The following is a 6640-nucleotide window of genomic DNA, read 5'->3' on the forward strand; positions in this document are numbered from 1 at the left end:
GGGAGAAACAACGTTGGAAGTTATTTGGAATCACTTAATCTAGTGACTCCCATATTTTTAATTTTATGTACATTCCAAAATAATTGAGGGAACTACTATATATTTGTTAACTTTTTATTTTGTCACGGAAGGCCACAAAACTGTCTCCATCTTTTACATATCAATTCGTAAGAAGACTTTTAAACACCAAAATGATAGGGAACACACAATCTCAGGATAAAAGATGGTCCTGTAAATTGAATAGATTTCGCTTTATGAGAAAGATCTGTATTGCTTTGCGGTTTCCATTTTCCCAAGGACCAGGGTAAAGTTCTCTGACAGAGGTGGCTTCATGGACTGGCATGTGGAAACTGGTGCCTTGTTTTACGGATGGTGAGACTTTGGCTCTGAGCAGGTGTGGGACCTGACTGTAGTTTCCCAGCAGCCAAACAGCAGTGGGGGGCGGGAGGTGGGGGGGGAGACCAGAACCCACATTGCTTGACTCCAGGCCAGAGCTCTGTCTTCACAACAGTGCCCACAGCTTAGCATTATTCCTAGGATGAAGAATATTCACCAATGATGGGGACTCTGGAGCTCATCAAACTTAATATCTGATCTGGGCATGAATTACCTCCAGAAGAGCCCTACCCCTGGCTTGCATACTCCCAGTAACAGGAAGCTCACCATTTGCAGTGACAGTCCCTTTTGCTGGAGGGCAGGAGGAGAGGGCTCAGTTTCTTAGGCAGTCTTTTTTCTTTCCTGAAGTTGAAATCTGTCTCTATGTGGTTCCATACAGTAGTCCTGAATCTCGCCTGCCCCGCTCAACTGCATGGGGTCCTGCAGGTTTCAGAATGTGTGGTATTTGGGAGTCTTATCTTAGAGTTTCCTGGGATTGAAAAGCAGTCTCTCTCTCGCCTCAATTTCCATCCATCCCTCCTTTTCTCTAATGGACAAGAAGAAAAGAACAAAACCAGAAACACATTTTATCTTCTGAATGATGATTGGATCCAACATTCCTAACCCAATTTCCAGATGAGGAGACCGAGACTTAGAGAGAGATGTAGAAACCATCAGTTCCAACACCCTACATAACCGAAGTACCCCGAAATGGAAGGCATCACTCAGACTCTCAGGTTTGGAAGCTGCGCTCCACAACTAGCACTCAGATCAAAATATCCAACTTCTTTGACTTCGCCAGCCTTCCAAGGCCTTGTCTGTGACCGAGGGCGGTTTGCAAAGCCAGCTCTACAGCCAACACTCACCTGAGAGCTGAGGGTTTCTTTTGCCTGCTCCCCTGGCTATTTCTATTATTAAAAATTCTCGAGAACAGCTGTGCAAATCCCCTATAGGTTACATAACTTCTTACATCTTAATGTTACAAGCAACAGAAATCGCTCTGGCTGGTTTGGGTCCCCAGCCTCTAAGATGACCCCCAGTGATCCCTCCTAGTATTCACTCCTTCATGTAGTCCCCCCACACTGTACCAGGGCTGGGCTGTGTGGCCAGGAGAAATGACAGAAGTGATGGTACATCACTCTGAGATTAGGTTATAAAAGATTGCAGCTTGCCTGCCTCCCTGTCCCATTCACTCTGGAAGAGACCAGCTGCCACGTCACGAGCAGTCCTATTGAGATGCCCACAGTGAGGATCCGAGGCCTCTTGCCAACATGATCAGGGCAACCAACTGCCCCAGAGTTGCCTGGGACTGGCCTAGTTTTAAAGCTGAAAGTCTCGTGTCCTGGGAAACCTCCTCACACCCGGGGCAAACCTGGACGGTTGGTCACCCTACACGTGAGGAAGTCTGGGAGTAGATTCTCCAGCCCCAGGCACACCTTCACATGACCACAGCCCCAGATGACAGCTTGACTAATCTCATGAGAGATTCTGAGCCAGAAACATCCAGCTAAGCTGCTCCCAGAATTCCTGACTCTCAGAAACTGTGAGATAATAGATGTTTGTTGTCTTCAGCTGCTAAGTTTGGGGGTCATTTGTTATGCAGCAATAGATAACTAGTATATTGATTTAAGCAAATGAGAAACATGTTGAAAGGCTATCAGGTAGCTCATGACCCTCTGAAAGGCTGTAGAACCAGGTGTGGGGTACACAGAGCCAAAGCCACAGCCAAGGTCATGCCACGGAGTAAGTGCAGTGAGGACGCTGCCCAACACTGACCAGCAGGTACTATATAACTGGCACTAGCAGTCCACCAGCTCTGCTGGATTCAGCCACTGGCACCCTGCCCCTGAAAACTGACTATATTGCGTCCCCACTCTCACTAGAAAGGACTGTTTATCGTCCATGCCTCTATGTGTCACTAGCTTCAATTCGAGGTCAGGATAATGCATCTGATTGGCTGATTCTTGATCACGTACTGTGCCTTACCTTCAGGGAGGCTGGGTGTCTTAGTCCTTCGGGCTGCTTATAAACAACAGAAAATTATTTCTCCCGGTTCTGGAGGCTAGAAATCCAAGATCAAAGCACTGGCAGATTTGGTGTCTGGTGAGAACTTTCTAGTTCATAAACAGCCGGCTTCTCTCTGTGCCTTCATATGGTGGAAGGCACGAGAGTACCCTCTGGAGTCACTTTCGTAAGGGCACCGATCCCGTTCATGCGGATGCTGGACAGCCAGAAAAAAAGGGACGTGTTTAGTTCTGGAGGCTAGAAATTCAAGATCAAAGCACTGGCAGATTTGGCGTCTGGTGAGAACTTTCTAGTTCATAAACAGCCGGCTTCTCTCTGTGCCTTCATATGGTGGAAGGCACGAGAGTACCCTCTGGAGTCACTTTCGTAAGGGCACCGATCCCGTTCATGCGGATGCTGGACAGCCAGAAAAAAAGGGACGTGTTCACATCAACCTCATCTCTAATGTGGGGATAATTAAATAAGATGGTTTGTGAACATGCCTACTTACTCATCCGGCACTCGGTAAATGTCAGAAGCTACATGGTAGCCGAGGTAATTGTGTGAAAACATAAATCGGGTCCTGCATCTCCCCAGCTGTAAAGTTGCCAGTGGCTCCCATTGCAATTTAGGTAAATCCGAACCGTAGAAAAGCGTGGCTCAGATCCTACCCACGTGTCCCCCTCGTCTCCATCCCTGTCTCTCCCTCCACATTGCACTCCAGGCGCACTGGTCTCGGCCACCTCGTACCACAAGCCCAGCTAGGTCCTGTTTCAAGGCCTTTGCATGGGCTGCGTGCCCTGCGAGGAACTCTTCACTCGGCTCTTGTGGGGCTGGCTCCTTCGCATCTGTCAGGACTCCCACTGAAATGCCACCTCCTCAGAGAAGCCTTCCTTGTCCTCATGGTCTAAAGGGGCTCCTTCACCCCCACCCTATATCCTCTACCTCCACTCCAATCACGTGCTGGGCACATGTTAAGTGGTCTGTAAGTGACAATAGCTTATGAAGAAAAAAGGAATCTGTTCCCTGCCATGTGTCAACAGGAGGGTCTAATGGGGGAACCCCCTCGGGGGGATGGGCAGGAGATAGTGTTTTGTGCTTCCTGGGGAGCCGGCAGGAGAGAGGCAAGCAGCTTGTCATAAGAGCGGAAAATAGCAATGATGTTCTGCCCAGGGCATTTGATCTTAGCTGTCATCGGCAGCTGGGTGAGGAATCCCTTGGTCTTAAGCCAGACCTTCCTTCCTTCCAAGAGAGGGATCCCTCAGCTGCTGGATCAGACCAGACCAGACCAGAACAGAACTGTGCCTGGCTTAACACAAGACCCATGGAATCCATTTCCTTTCAACAACTCTTCCAAATGTGAATTTATTATAAACATTTATTATTTTGCAATTAAAAAGGGGGACATCTTTAATAAAAGGTAGAGGAAACAAAGCGAAGTGAGTAGGATTAGAAGTGGGAAGGGAGGAATGAGGAGGAAGCAACTGCCAAAGTTATTGGGAATGGGGCTGGAATTTGGCTCTGAGCTTCCTGGCAGCCTGTGCAAAAAGGAAAAACTGATCAGTTACAGAGCTCTTCTTATTAGCAAGGGAGATGTTTGCCAGTTCCTCGAGGGAAATGCAGTTGGTTGTCAGTGTTAGTTTTTTCCAGGCACTAAATCCTGAATAAAATTTTTCCAGTGAGGCTTTATGAGGGTCATTAATTAATGCAATAAACATCGTCCTTGTTTTACAGCAAATGGGAAAGTGAATCTCCAGTGACAGAGGCCTTTCACTTGCAGCTCATTGGACGTATATTCTGCTTGAGCATCATCATTAGTAGGTAAAAAAGGCCACATATTAGCTTTTCCTTCCAAAGAGCTGAGTTTCATTCCTTTAGAGCATCTCAATGTCCTCACAGGGACCTGGAGGTGACGGAATTGTTAGCACAATTTTTGCAGGGGGAGGTCATGAAGTATCTGACCTCACATGACAACGTTTGGTCAGCTCCTTTTGCATGATATGCCCAAAGGAGAAATTAGGAAAGTATTTTATCAACCATTAGGTTGAAAGGCTGCATATGGAAAAGGACAACGAATCAGAAATGTTCAAGAGTGGAAGACTGTGAGCAAAGAGTCAGGCAGACCTGGGTTTGAGTCTTATCCTACCTCTAGCTGTGTAGCCTCGGGCAAGTTTCTTAACTTCTCTGAGCATGGTTTCCCTGTCTGTAAAAACAGTTATAATATCTGCCTTGGATTATTGAGTCAAAAAGTAGTGTCCCTAAAAGTGTGTATCACGTGCTCTCTTCATCCAGTCCTCTCCCCCTCTCCCCTACTAGTTCTCAGGGATTTTGAGCGGAGCTCCCACCCCACCCCTACTTCTAAGTTTCATTTAAAACTCACTCACAGAAGGAAGCCCACAGAGGGAAGCACAGCCTCGCAAGACCTACCAGGTCCAGACCACTTGTCTGGTGACTACATTCAGGCCCCAGGGCCACTTTCTGCCCACCCTGACCCGGAGCACCTGTGTCAACCTTGGGCCGCCCTGGGCTTCCCTTCTGAGACGGTTCCAGCAACCCTCCCAGCCTTGTACAGGATCCCTCCTTGTGCCTTGGTCTTGATTACATGCCTATGGGGAAGCTTCTTAAGGGCAGAATGTAGGACCCTTGGGACAAACTCCTTGTGTCACGCAGAAGGAAAGTGGAGCCCAGACAGGAAAAGTCATGTGCCACAGTTTACAGTGTGGAGTGGCAGGTCCTCAGACCTGGGTCCCTGAACCAGCGACCTGCTGTCATGGTTCCTCACACAGAGCCGGCAATGTGGGTTATTAGTACACCCCACTTTATGGATAAGGAAACTGCAGCTCAGAGAGGGTAAGTCACTTACTCAAGATCGCACAGCAAGTAACAGACGTGGAATTTCAAGAAGCTATGTTCTAGGGCCAGGCACCCAGCCTGTAGTGAGGTTTATAGGGTGTGCCATCCTCTTGGGAGGAGTCCTCCCCAGGGTGGTACCTGAGGCCACCTGTGCTAGCTTTTGCAGGGCTTGGATGGACATTGTGGTGAGGCCTGCCAGCCCCTCTCTGTGCAGTTCCAGGCACCTTCCTGGGATGGAATCCCGCCCAGTAACCTCTCCCTGGGAGGTATGGGCCCCTGTCTACGAGCCAGCCCAGCACAGCCTTCCTTGATAGAGGACAGTTCTGCCACTAGTACCTTGCAGACAACACCAAGGAAAAGTTATTTCGGGAATGGTTGCCCTGGTTACACCATCTCGCGGTATCCTCTAACCCCATCACCGCCCGTGGATTTTCCAGGCGCCAAAGGAAGACTTTTAGACTTTCAAGCGCTTTGTCTTTATGAAAATTCCGTCTTTTCCTCGCTTTCAGTCTCTCTGTGACATTGAATCCCATTTCACAGGTGGAGAAACTGAGGAACCGAGCAAGGTTGCAAAGCTTAAACATCTGTTCCAAGCCAGCCAGAGACCAGCCCGTCCGGTTTTCAGAATCTCAACACCTGTAACAAATTTCGAGTTGAAGAGCTCCGGCCGTTCGCGACTTTAAAACCGCGGCCCCACGTAAATAGTTAACATTTTAAACGCACCCCCAAGCCCCTTACCCTCAGCTTTCAGCGGGACGCCCACGTTTTACAACTTTAGTTTGTATCTCCAAACAGATGGGCATTCAAAGGGTTAAACGGGACCAGAAGGGGGCCTGCTGCGGAGCCTCGAAAGGGTTAAAAATAAAAACGTATTTACCCCTGACCATTTGGTTCAAATTGTGCAGCGACCGGACCCAGAGATCCAGGGAGTGCCCCCCTACGGAATGACTTTTAAATTCCAGAACTTTTAATTCCGATCAAAAAAAGTGTCCCAGTTCGAAAGTTCTTTTAACCTTTTCTTTTTTCATTTATTTATTTTTTCTCGATTTCTCCGCGGGCTGGATTATAAAACTCGCCCTCTCCTTTTGGGTTCGAGGAGCTAGGTTTCCCCCCGTGGGCCGCGTGCGGGGCGGGGGCGGAGGGGGCCCCGGGAGTTTTCTCCGGGGCCGGGTTGGGACGCGGCTGGTGAGTCCCGGCTCCGGCCCCTGAATTGGGGGGTCCGCGTCTGCCCCAAACGCCGCTTTCTTCCGTTTTCCATGTCATTTCCTGTACTAATAAGATGGTGGTCAAAGCAGGGGAGGAGAGCAGCAGCGAGTCGCCGCCGCCGCCGCCGCCGCCGCCACCGCCTCGGCCCTGCCCACCTCTCAGGGACCGGTTCCGACCGGGTCGCCTCCTCCTCGCCAGGCTG

The 6640-nt window shown here is 49.3% G+C and overlaps 1 long non-coding RNA gene across 1 annotated transcript; it reads right to left on the reverse strand.

The window, feature by feature from the left end:
* Nucleotides 1–870: 870 nt before the first annotated feature.
* On the reverse strand, nucleotides 871–5986 carry LOC112476598. Its single transcript, XR_003045144.1, has 3 exons — nucleotides 5971–5986; nucleotides 2362–2394; nucleotides 871–922 (listed from the first exon to the last, which is right to left on the reverse strand). It is a non-coding gene; the product is annotated as an uncharacterized LOC112476598 (long non-coding RNA).
* Nucleotides 5987–6640: the final 654 nt, after the last annotated feature.

Source organism: Pteropus alecto, unplaced genomic scaffold (genome assembly GCF_000325575.1).
Source record: "Pteropus alecto unplaced genomic scaffold, ASM32557v1 scaffold71, whole genome shotgun sequence".
In the NCBI taxonomy this organism is placed as follows: Eukaryota; Metazoa; Chordata; class Mammalia; order Chiroptera; family Pteropodidae; genus Pteropus; species Pteropus alecto.